Here is a 13,366-nt window from a genome sequence, read left to right as displayed (position 1 = left end):
GAATACAATAATGAATTACAATAATCTAAAGATGACATAACAAAAGCATTTATTAACATTTTAGTGGTATCAAGGTCAATATAGGGTCGAATTTTGCCCATATTATACAGGTGAAAGATTGCCTTTTTGCACAGCCTGGATACATGGGTTTTCATATCGACGGAAAAATCAAAGAACACACCAAGAATCCTGACACAGTTGGATGGGTTATGGCAGTGCTTCTAATCGTCACATGGTTGATGTCAATGTTCTTTTTATTCCCGATTATTATATTTTCTGTTTTTCATCGTTCAATTTCAAAAAGTTGCAGTGCATCCAGATTCTAATTTGTTCAATGCATGCTTCAAGATCTGATGTAGAGGTATCTGGTTGAGGTTCAAGTTCAACATATAACTAGGTATCATACGCATAGAGGTGATAATTAAGACCCATCTCACGGATGATATCTCCAATTGGTGCAGTATATGCTGTGAACAAAACCGTCCCCAATACAAATCCCTTGGGAACACCAAAATCAAGAACTTTAGGCATTGATTGAGATGCGTCAATAACAATACACCGCTGTCTTCCACACAGACAGGACTCAAATCACTTCAGTGCGTCTCCAGATATCACGTATCGAGTTTCAAGCCTCTCTAGCAGGATTACGTAATGCTATTTAAAAAGATTAAGAACAATTGTTTCTATAATTTTCGAAATGAAAGATGAATTCGACACAGGTCGGTAATATTTTTAGCTCATCAGGATCAAGGGTTGATTTTTTGATGAGGGGTGTCACATGGGCCGTTTTAAGTGTTTCACATACTTGTGTGCCTACTAAAGATGTGTTCACCATTTGGGTGATCACTTTAGGTCCTGCGTAACACTTGTAGGGCATTGTAGGTGGGTCATGGGTCAGGCTAGGCCACTTATATTTGTGTTTATCGTACACTGGCCGTAATCTGAATGGATCATCTTCACACTTGGCATATATATTCCTTATAGCCTAAGGGCGGCAACTATTGATTTTGTTGCATGTTCCGACGCCACGACCATTTTTGTTGTGTTTAGCGTCACAATTCTGAATGGATTATCTTGGAACTAAGTATATACTTATTCCTTATACCCCAAGGACGGCAACTATTGATTTTGGTACATGATCCGCCCCACCTTGGGCGGTACCATACCCACTTTTTGTTAATATTTTTCTGTAAATAATCTACAGGTTGCAATTATTAACATATTTGGATCCAATTCAGTATGATCCATCATAAGGTTGTACCTATTTATATTGGTCCATTTCCAACCCCCCGGGGCAGGGCCACGACCAATGTTTTCCTTTTTTTTCCTACAGACTGGAATTCTGAATCTGAACGGATCATCTTGGAACTTGGCATATTTATTCCTTATGCCGTAAGAATAGCAACTATTTATTTGGGTGCATGTCCCGACCCCCAGGGGCCGTGTCATAAGCACGCTGTGTTAAATTTAGTCTGTATATTTGGCAAAACAAATCCAACTCCTAGCTTTCTTTATTTCAAAAAGTACCATATATATGAAACAAAGCAGGAATGTTGGCATATATTGTTGCAGTGATAGCATGGTCTCGTTCACTTCTAAAGACGACTGCATACGAATGAATATATGTGAATTAGAATATATATTTTGTTTAAGGCATGATAAAAAATGAAATGGGGTTTAACGTCCTACTGTTTTGCTCCTAAACTGGGCTAATGAAGACGGGCATACACCATACAGTGTGCTATGACGGAAACTTTGCCCGGGCGGCGGCGCTACGGCCTACTCTTATATCGAATTCCACCTGCCAAGCAATCTTTTACGTGCGCGCCAATTTGTAGACGGCACCTCGGTTTTTCATCCCATCCGAACGACTAGACAGCTGTACTTGTCAGGCCCTGCAGGGATCGAACACCCGACCTGCAGGCTAGCGAGCCAGCGTCTTACCCACTTAGCCACGTGATCCCCTAAAGTCAAGACAAGAAGTGACCTGGTTATAGTATCGAGTGGATGTTTAATCCCACCCACCAACTTTCTACCCACTTGCCAATGTGGAGTGATCATATTTTGAGCCATTTAAAAACACGTGTCCAAATGGATATATCGTTAAAAATCAAACATGGTCAGACTTCCATTGTTGTATGCGTTTTTTATGGTAAGCCTTATCATATAATGTTAATATAAGCCCAAAATATTGTCTACTGGTTAAAGAGGCATACAATGAATTTAAATACTAAAAGTAAATGGGTTTTAACAACCTAATGTTCTGCAATTAATATAAAACCACCACTTTTCAAAATAGGGGCTAAGAGGGAATACAATTGATTTAAAGCGACGAGCAGTGTTAAAATAGGCAAACAGTTAATTACAAATACGATCAGTGTTAACGGGCATATGGTTAAAAGAGACATAAAATTTATTTAAAACGATCAGTGTTAAACGAGACATACAGTGAATTTAAAACGACCAGTGTATTATGAGGCATACGGTTAATTCTAAACGACCAGTTTTAAAGGAAACATACAGTTATTTTAAAAGTACCAGTGTTAAAAGATACATGTAGTTGTAAAAAATACATATAGTTAATTTAAAACGACTAAAGTTAGAATAGGCATATAGTTAATTTAAAATGACCTGTGTTAAAAGATACATATAGTTAATTTAAAGCGACTAGGCTTAAAAGAGGCATATTGTTAATATAAAACGACCTGTGTTAAGAGCTAAATATGCCTATTGCAAGTCTTTCTATATGTTTTAAATGTTATAGAAATGATTAATTAGACCTTTATTTACACAACAAGTCCAAAATCAACTCTGTAGACTCTCGGGTGGCTTGGATACAACTTGAATTTAAACAGTCGTCCATTTAATAATTATATAATTAAATGGCTGACCAAGCTACCGGAGACTGCCGATGAAAGGAGGTTAACGTAGGGATTGAAAATGTTACTTGATAATCGAGAATATGTGGGCGGTGTTATCGTCTGTCAGACAGTGCTGAGACAGTTGATGCCTATTTCTAGTCCAAACTTTCAACAGTGATAATTCCGTTCAGAATAAAGTAATTTGACTGAAATTTTCAATTTTTTTATGTTTGAGTCATATTAAAAATGGCGAACTCTTTATTAAAATCTTAAATAATGCATTTTTAATATAAAACTAATGTATATTCTGTCGTTTCTGAATCAGCCATTTATAATTACTTTCGCATTATCCTCTGTTATATTTATTGTCCGCCGCGGGGAACTATTAAAATGGGTGTGTCCGTCTATCTGATATAAAACCTTCCTTGTTCAAATTACGGGTTAAAGTGGTTAAAATTAATGTGATACCCAGAAATTCGATCTATCGAAACAAGGAAATGATGAAGTTATTAAGGATTCTGTGTCTCTTCTTTTTAGTGGGGAGATGGGTGGCCGAATGATGTAATATGTGCGCTTTAGATAACAAATTCTTTCATTGAGTCAAGTGGCGTGTAATCCCAGCTAGTACGTTACATGAAGTATGGTTGTCCGGCCAACCTCGTGGATTTTCTCTGTTTACTCTGCCCCCCCCCCACCCACTGCGTAAGCCAATTATTGAAATTAAATTGTTAGTCCCAAAATGACTTAGTTTGTGTCGACTTGGCGTTAAACACAATTTTTCCCTCTCGGTCTCATATAACAGACGGTACTGCCTTGTTCTAATGTCTTTATCAATTCCTTGTAGTATGATTATAACTGGGCTGAAACACAAATAAGCTTACGATTTGATCCGTAGAGTAAAATCTAAAAATGCAACAATGCTACATTAATTATACCTTGCACTACTATTATACCTAGTTACAGTAAGCATCCAAAATGCAATAGTTTAACACCACGGTTGAAATATTATATTCCGGTTGTGCTTAATACCAAAAATTACCCAAAAAAAAAATCCCGGAAAAATACTAAAAATACCTATTTGATACTAATTGCCGAAAAAATACTTAATACCGAAAAATCACTAAATACACAAAAAAACAACACTAATCGCCGAAAAAACCCTAAGCCACACATAAAGATTGTTAGGTTGGGCGACACAACACTGTGGCGAACTGTAGGTTACGCATGGTGTCATCCCACGCTAAAGACCCCTACGCGCAAGCGAATTATTGAAATAAAATTCAAAAATGTGTTAGTCTCGAACGTCGAGTGGACGTTAAACCCCATTTCTCTCTCTCTTTCAAGGTCGCGTATGGAAATTATGAATAATCTAGGTTGGTAATGGGTCACGCTATGCCACTCATTAATTATAGTGAAACACTCTTAGTTAGACATGGGTCACAATAGGTTCCGCATAAGACTTGTACAATTTTTTTCTGCATGTACGTCATGGCCTTTTACCAGGAGGAGACTGAGACTTATTTGATTAACTTTTATGCTGCTAGGATTTTCCTCTCCTTTTCTTTGTTACTTTTAAATGTGTTATTTCGATGGTCGGTTGAATGCCACAACACCAAAAACTAAAGGATCAAAAGTCGTATGCTTACAAATGGCATTGGAATGTTTTATAACTAGGTCATAAAGAATGCACCACAATTTTTATATGTGGCCAATCCTGGTCCATGGTCCATCTACAGTGACCTACAAGCCTAACGCGGTGACTATATTGTGATCAACGAACAATCCAGAATATCCCACTACATTTATGAGTGGTCTAGCGTGACACATTACCAGCCTAGAGTGTCCACCATCTTCATGCCGGACATAGAGTTCCCCACAATCTTTATAAGTGGTCTAGCCTGACCCTTGACCTACCTTACGATTTTTATGTGTGGCCTAGGTTTTGTTTGGTTATTTGCGTTTTATTTAGGGTTTTGGGGATTATTTTTCTGTAATTATAATTACCAAAAAAGTATTTAGGTATTTTTCAGAGGTTTTTTTCCGTAATTTCGATTTTTTTTCGGATTGTTTCGATATTACGAATTTTTTTCAGTACAAAGTAAAGCCCTTATATTTTTTCGATAGTTATTTATAAATCTATGGAGATAGAGCAATAGAGCATTTTTCCACCCAGTGCCTTTCTTGTCCCTTTAACTTGTAACCAAGTCTGATAATAATATCTAATTGTATTATAATAGGACAGGAAAGTTGAACACCTGATGATATTTGAATACTTGAGGAAGTCCACTATAGATTGTACGGTAACCAATTGGAGCCATTCGTTAATTTACACCTTTTTCTGATAATTGTTTTCGCGGAGAAAAGGTTGTCACGGCAGGAAAAGATTTCCACGTGGATTTAAGGGTTACACAGCGGAGACAAGATTTCCATCGTGGAGAAAAGGTTTACCCCAATGAGAATACGTTTTTCATGTGTTTGCTTTTTTTTACAATAGTTTTCATTGTGAAACATTCGTTCATTGTATTGCAGAGAGAGAGAGAGAGAGAGAGAGAGAGAAATGGGGTTTAACGTCCACTCGACACAAACTAGGTTATTTCGGGACTAACATATGGTTTAATTTTATTTCAATAATTCGCTTGCGCGTAGGGGTCTATAGCAGTGGGAGGAAACCAGAGGACCCGGAGAAAACCCACGAGGTTGGACGTATAGCAGACTGAATCATTCGCATATGAGGTACATTACTAGAAATGGGTATCAATTAACGAATGGCACACATAGGCCACCGTACGATTGTTTTTTTCCTTTTCCCTGATGTCCTGTCTTTGCTTTTAGTCAGGATTTATCACTACCCATTACTTGTGCATATGATTACTACTAAAATTTGCAGAATATGTTCCATGTCTTTCTACTTGTAAACTAGTGTCTATGACATATAATCTTGTGATATTCCTTGTCAGTATGTGTAACTTGTCTTTCTTCTCGTAAACTAATGTCTATGACGTATATGCTGGTGATATTCTTTGTCAAGGTAAGACTAGAAATATTTACAGTAACATTTAAATGTTTTAGATAATAGGTTTCGTATCTTGCACGTTGTTGGGGATGGATGGATTTTCGTTCATGAATTCCGTTTTTGTGTGACAATGAGACCGATTGGGAAAGCCTGACTAACGTCGTTGCTGACCCCGGTATCCTCATACTGATAAAACACCTGTGAACACGCGAATATTGAAATAAATATTTGTCGTGCATGTAGAAGAGCCCATGACAACTGGAATTCAAAATTAGAGTAATAAAAATGACAGTAAGTATTTATTTTCCATGCGCTGCGACGCTTCCTTATTCGGGGTGGGGTGGAGGATCGGTCGGTCGTAAACTTCGAAACCGGAAGTGACAGCGCAACGCCACCAGGTCTATGTCACACTTCTGCTCAGGTTACCCATATACCCCCAATTCAGCCCCTTGGAAGCCCTACTTTATCAACCTATCATGAATAGACACTACCAGATTCAGAAAACTATAAATTAACATCATAATATTTTATCTAATACGTGTTGTCTTTGTGTTGTCTTTAGAGGAGTTTGCCTGGATAATGAACCTTGTATTGTGTGTATAAATAGATTATCAACATGCTAACTGGAAAAACTACAGGGTTATTGGTTTGTTGGTACCTGATGCACGTGAAAGCAGCAGGTAATCTATAAAGTATTGTTGCATACAATGGCGATTTGTTTTTGATAACAGTCTTCCAGATTTCATGTTTTGACTTGGCCTGCGAATGAAGATGAAGGTCTCTATGTAGGCTACATGTATTACACTTTAAGACTATATTTCAACAAAGAATGCCTGTGTGTCATCCATGTTCAAAGACTTGACAGACTGACTGGCATACACAAACATAAGTTGTCAATTAACGCCCGTCAATAATTCGGGTGCGTTTAAAATTGCATATTTAAAACATGTAATTATTTGTTGAAATTATAAAAGGATTCGGTGAATTTCGATCTACAGTTTAATTACCCCATTAAACTGTACAAGCTTTCATAAGTAAAACATAATTTTCGAGAGCGTTTATTCCTTTTTATTTGGGAAGGGGGGGGGGGTCGAATGATTAGTGCGTGCACGCTGTATCATAATGGTGTGGCATTGTGTCATCTGTCGTAGTTTCGATTTTTCGGTTGTACGTGACAAGAAGTAGAGTCGCCTGTCCAACCTCGTGGGTTTTCTCCAGGTCCCCCGGGTTCCTCCACTGCTAAAGACCCTTATGCGCAAGCGAATTATAGACTTATAATATATGTTGGTCCCGAAATGGCCTAGTTTATATCTAGTGGACGTTACCCCCCCCCCCTCTCTCTCTCTCTCACTTGGATGATTTACAATATTAACCTAATGACACGGGCATTTAAAAATAACTTTCAAATAGCACGAATAAGTTTATACAATTGTGATAATATTTATAGAATTGTTCATGGGCAGGATTTCGTTACCAGTTAACACTATATTTATTATACTTATGGACAATATAAATGTTGAAAAAATAATCAACAATTCTCGTTCATATTTCAGAAACAAAGAAAAGTACAAAATGTTATCGTGGTGTAGCATTAGGTTGTGCTAAACCAAAGCTTACCTGCAGTCACGGACTGGTTCTATCAATAACTAATGTAACATTTTGGTATAAACAAGGATGTATTCATGTTTATGGATACAACTGTGGTAATAAAACATGCTGGGGACAGAACTGCTTCCCACGTTGTAATCAGACGTTTTTGTCAAAAATACAAAACGGAAACTCAAATTGTATTCAAATGAGTCGGAAGTCTACAGAAACATGGTGTCAGTATTTAGCGAGGGCTATAATTTGTTTTCACAGCAAGATAACATACAGATGGGATACAATTGGTAAGTTTACTGATTCAGTTTGGTAGAAATTTTAAATGAATTATTAAATAAATTATAACGAAGAGCGTAAATCATATCACACCATAATACTGTTTTCATTTTCAGTTCATTTAAACTAATGCAACAGCTATACTGTATTTTATTTTTACTATTGTGCACAATCATACTCAGTTGATATAAACAGCAAAATAAACCCAACAATTCTTTAAATTATATCTAAATGAAATTTATTACCCGCGTTTATCAACTCGATTTGCTATTTATAAAATGGGCGTTGGTTGAGTTATAAGTTTGAAGCGTTACACTGTAGATATTAGGTATTTAACCAAATTGATGTGTAGCGACAGACAATTGTGCCGAGTTGACATCTAGCTCGGACCCCATATTTTATTTTATTAAGTAAACATACTTGTCTTACAGCTCCTTCAGCAACACCTTCCACGACTAGATTACGTTCTACTGGCTCTACTTCAACAACACCTTCCACGACTACATCACGTACTACTGACTTTACTTCAACAACGCCTTCCACGACTATATGAGCTAAATCTTAAAACAATATTTTTATTCAGGATATTTGAACGGGATTGGGTATCAGGCTAAGTCTATGCCTTTGCAACACCCTACTTCCTCGCCCCTTATAGGTGGTGTTAACACCATATCGCAGATTTATGGCAATATTCAGGAATGTGGAGGTCATTAGACCCATTGACACAGACTATATTTGCTTTACCTTAATTTCACACACCAACTATTTTATTATAGGGGCTGCACAAAGCAAGGATGAAACAGGTCAGTTTAATCTTTGTTAGTTTCAGTAAGAATCAAAAGCATAGTAATTCCGGGCAGCAAATATACAAGTATGAAAAATGACTTTCGTTAGGGTCAACTAATATTAACGGGAGTTCCCCATGAAAACCAGCTCCACAATCCTAGCAAATTTGGATGAGACTCGGCCCGATACGATTACTCCTTAAGTTTGGTCCAGAATAGTAGGACGTTAAACCCTATATTTGTCCCTTCCGTGGGACTAACCGAGCAATCCCCGCTATATTGAAACCCCAGAAACTATGGTGTGTAGAGAGTTTTCAAAGTTTCGCGTCATGGGCGTTAAATGTTTGGGCGTCTCTGAATTTCTTAGAAAAAAACGAACAAGAATTGTGAACGGACAGACATATTGGTATATCGACGGTCAGGGGTGATGAAAGTATATTTACAAATGTGAGCGATTAACAAAAGTAGTCCTTTATAAAGACAATTAATTAAAGTTATTCTTCAATTCGGTATCTGGAAAATGTCGGGTAAGATACGGTTCATGTTCATGGATTGTGGTAATTCTTTATTTCAAAAAGAAACAATTGATATATATACTATTCAAAAAAAGTAGGGGATATTTGATTTTGGGGGCATAATACTAAAATATGCAAATGACTACGAAAAAAGTCACTATAGAACCTAACAGAAGAAACATTTCCAGTTACATGTGACGCCCAAACGCACCAATAGCTACCGCATGGAATGCAGGTGATGCTTGGGATCATCATGGGGGTCCAACCCAAGATTTGCACGACTCTGACTTTGAATGTTACAGTCATTGTGGCATAGAATTCCAGGGTGGAAACATCAGTTTAATTGTTTTAGTGACCAGAAAACAAATTTTGATATGCGTCGGCTTACCCAAAATGAAAGGTTACGTGCCCTTGGCATGCTACAGATCGGCACAACACAGGCGGTTGTGGCGCGGACGATGAATGTTTCTCAGTCTGTCATAAGCAGGCTATGGTCCAGATACCGTGATACACAATCTGTACAGGACAGACCACGCTCAGGTCGACCAAGGGCGACAACTCAAGCCTAGGATCGATTTATCCGTACCTTGGCCTTGAGAAATCGTGTCATCACAGCAAATCAGATCAGCGCTCGTCTTCAAACAGACACTGGTGTGAGAGTGAGTGGCCAGACGATTCGGAATCGACTGCATAGGGATCACCTTCGCGCCCGACGTCCTCGCGTGATCCCTTGTTTGAGAGATCATCACATTCAGGCAAGACGTCGTTGGTGTAGGGATCGTCAACACTGGGATAATCGACGCTGGAGCAATGTGATGTTTTCAGATGAGTCAAGGTTCACTGTTGATTTTTTGGACAGACGTAGGAGGGTGTGGCGTCGTCGAAACGAGCGCTTCCAAGACGTTAACGTCATCAGACATGATCGATTTGGGGGTGGTTCTGTTATGGTGTGGGGAGGCATCACTGTTGCTGGAAGAACGGCTTTACATGTTGTTGCAGGGCGTGTTACAGGCCAGTACTACCGGGACAACATCTTGGCAGTCCATGTTGTGCCGTTCGCACGACGTCATGGCCGCCGTTTCATCTTCCAGGATGACAACGCAAGATGTCACAGGGCCAGGATCGTTACAGGTTACCTCCAACAACAGAACATCACCACATTACCTTGGCCAGCACTGAGTCCCGACCTCTCCCCCATCGAGCATGTCTGGGACATGCTTGGACAGAGGTTACGTCAACGTCAACAACGTCCTGCCAATGTCCAAGAACTTGCTGCTGCGTTGCAACAGGAATGGGACAATCTGGACCAAAATGACCTTAGACGTCTCATTAGGAGTATGCCACGTCGGATCAATGCTTGTTTGGCAAACAGAGGAGGATTTACCCGTTACTGACTTGGTTGTGATGCTGTGGTAACTTTGCTGTTTGACCCCGGGTATCATTTTACCCTTATAATGGTCAGTCTGTGCCTTACTTAGTCTAACGATCATTTGGAATAAATCGTTGAATGTGAACTTCATTTCATTTTGTCATTTGTTTCTTCGTCAGTTTCATTAGGTGACTTTAATAACACTTAAAAATCAAATATCCCCTACTTTTTTTGAATAGTATATGTATATGTATGTATTTGTTTAACACAGATTGTTGGTGGAATTGTCGGTGTTATATTAGTTGGTGTTATAGTTGGTGTTGTCATAGCCTTTATTAAAAGGTAAGTACACCAGTAAATCTTTATTAAAACTTTATTGTTGTGAATTTTTATTAATAGGATGTTGCTCACATAAGTACATCCGAAGTTTTTTTTAATAATCCATCGGAAGTGAATGTAGAATTAAATAAAAATATATATTGAATCAAATTAAATTAGAAATAATCCTATAAAAATTAGTGTTGCCATAAATTAACTGAATATTGTTGTTTTAAAATTTATTGCTTCACGGTTATAAACTTACATATCAAGTTTCATCAAAATAGGATTAAAATTGTGACCTCCACAACCTTGATATACTATATATTTTTACGCTAGTTGAGAACGAAGTGCGGTCATTTTGTCTGTCAGTTTTGGGCCGATTTTCACGAAATTCGAACTCAGCCTTCCTTAGGGTTTAACGGTGATATAATATACTATTCAAAATGTGAACTTCATTTCATTTTGTCATTTGTTTCTTCGTCAGTTTCATTAGGTGACTTTAATAACACTTAAAAATCAAATATCCCCTACTTTTTTTGAATAGTATATGTATATGTATGGATTTGTTTAACACAGATATAGGGGCTATTGTTGGTGGAATTGTCGGTGTTATATTAGTTGGTGTTATAGTTGGTGTTGTCATAGCCTTTATTAAAAGGTAAGTACACCAGTAAATCTTTATTAAAACTTTATTGTTGTGAATTTTTATTAATAGGATGTTGCTTACATAAGTACATCCGAAGTTTTTTTTAATAATCCATCGGAACTGAATGCAGAATTAAATAAAAATATATATTGAATCAAATTAAATTAGAAATAATCCTATAAAAATTAGTGTTGCCATAAATTAACTGAATATTGTTGTTTTAAAATTTATTGCTTCACGGAGACAACGAGCAGATCCCGTACAACCCAACAATGCCCATGTAGAGTCGGCATATAACACTGACGTAACTTTACCTGCAACCACCACTCCTGTATATTTTGAACTGGAGTCGAACAACAACACGAGCTCAGCTAATGCCCAACTGACCTCTAGTGATAACTATGAGGTTATACGGGCAGATGACCATACAAAACCATCTAAAAGGAATGACAATTATGATCATATTGGAGTGGACGTCGTGGCGTCAGATGGAGATTACCACTTTTTAAAGGGAACTAACTCCAGCAAGACAACCACTGACCCAGATTGTAATTATAACCATGTTGGTTTGTTTACCACTGAGGAAGATAACTACCACCATATAGGAGGGAGCCAATCTCAAATTATTACTGATGATACATACAACCATATTGCTGGGGACAATAACGCTGGTCTGGAAAGGGATGACTACCGCCATATCGGAGATAGTCATCGACATCAAGTTGTGACGGATGATACATATAATTACATTGGAGAAGCGCATGACGAAGTACCGGACGGAAATGGACATGAGCTGCCGAGTGATGGCGATGTCGATTATTCTGTTGAAGATAGTGGAGATTATTCCGCTATTCGTGGTGCTGATGGTAATGGTGATCATAGCGCTGATACAGCAGAAGGAATTTATTCATTGGCTAAAAGAATTTAATATTCCAGAAATTAACTACAAACTATATTAAAATAAGGGCCGGATGGGTGTTTTCTATTATTAATAGTATTAGATTATAATTAGACCATATGATTCTTTTTTGGAAAAAATAAAGTCGCCAAGAGTAGTGTTCATGCGTTACCTCCCTGGATCTGGCTATTCCCTAACGTAATAAACTCGTTATTACCGCACGCACTAAATTCGTTATTAACTCACTCTATAAGCTCATCATTAACTACTGTAATACGCTCGTTATTAACTAAAGCAATAAGCTCGTTGTTAACTAAGCAATAAGCTCGTTATATACTCACGCAATACACTTATGAGTAACATGTGATATCTACTGATATTTTACCGTTGTAATTATTATACACCATATGTAAACACAAGCAGATCATCAGTATACAAAACACAGTGAAATTTACTGGGTATCGATTTGTATAGTTAAAGGCCTCCTCGGTACCCCGAGTGGCATCGTTCCGCTCTACGCCACTACTAGGGATACCGATGATGAATTAAAGGCTGTCCGGCCAAAATGCCGCATAGCATGACCCGTCTTTATTAACCAAGTTGGAGCAGAGTAGTAGGGCGTTAAACCCCATTTCATTTCATATTTTTAATAGTTAAAGAACGTTTTTTTCCTGTTTTTTGGGACAATACAATAGACGAGAGAGAGGGAGAGGGTTTAACGTCCACTAGACACAGACTAGGTCATTTCAGGACTAACATATGGAAACCGGAGGACCTGGAGAAAACCCACGAGGTTGATTTGGCAACCCTACTCCTTATCACGTACAGCCGGGGATTCGAAACCACGTCAGTTGACTCAATGACAGGCCTTATGATACAGCGCGCACGAATGGATTAAGCGCTATATCCTATCTATAAATCCACATCATTTACCACCAGCATCATCGTCATCGTCATCATCATCATCATACCACCATCATTCATCAATATTGGAATGCGTGTGATTGTTGAAAAATCAAAATAATTTAAAACTACATAATTGTATTTTATTATTATGAATTAACAAACATAATACGTAGT

This window comes from Patella vulgata, chromosome 2, assembly GCF_932274485.2.
Source record: "Patella vulgata chromosome 2, xgPatVulg1.2, whole genome shotgun sequence".
Lineage (NCBI taxonomy): Eukaryota > Metazoa > Mollusca > Gastropoda > Patellidae > Patella > Patella vulgata.
This window is presented reverse-complemented; position numbering follows the sequence as displayed.